This window comes from Salmo trutta, chromosome 15 (assembly GCF_901001165.1).
Source record: "Salmo trutta chromosome 15, fSalTru1.1, whole genome shotgun sequence".
In the NCBI taxonomy this organism is placed as follows: Eukaryota; Metazoa; Chordata; class Actinopteri; order Salmoniformes; family Salmonidae; genus Salmo; species Salmo trutta.
The window spans coordinates 36,914,870-36,915,567 of NC_042971.1; positions in this window are offsets into that span (position 1 = coordinate 36,914,870).

The window sequence follows — 698 nt, forward strand, 5'->3', positions numbered from 1 at the left end:
TATATATATAAATCATACTAGTGTATCTATTATAACATTCAATATAACACCTTAGCATATTCACAAACCATAATAACATCAGGCTGTATGTCATGGTTGTGTTTAGACCAGGGAACTGTTTGTTACCCATCCATCCTCCTCTGAGGGAATCTGGTCTAGATGATGCAGTGTGTTGGTCACAGACGGGACTGAAACAGAGACACAGGAAAAGGTTTAATATCAATTATCTTGTCCATTTCTTTCCTCTGCAAGGGATTGGTCACACAAGAAAACTCTGACTTCAATTGCATATATTTGATGTATGCCAAGTGTGGATCTGCATTGCAAAATCTGAAGTTGCTCTGAGATTGTGTTTTTGATGATTTACTTTAATATTATTAACAAATCAAAGGGATATGAAACAATTTAATCTAAGGATTGTTCCACTGCACAAAATTAAGTACCATTTATATCATAGTGGGAATTCCACAGGGTCATTATTTCCATGTGTACTATTACAAAAAAAGCGTATTTCCCAATGCAAAATATCATAAAGGCTTATCTAAAATACATACACTATCGTTCAAAAGTTTGGGGTCACTTAGAAATGTCCTTGTTTTTGAAAGAAAAGCACATTTTTTGTCCATTAAAATAACATCAAATTGATCAGAAATACAGTGTAGACATTGTTAATGTTGTAAATGACTATTGAAGCTGTA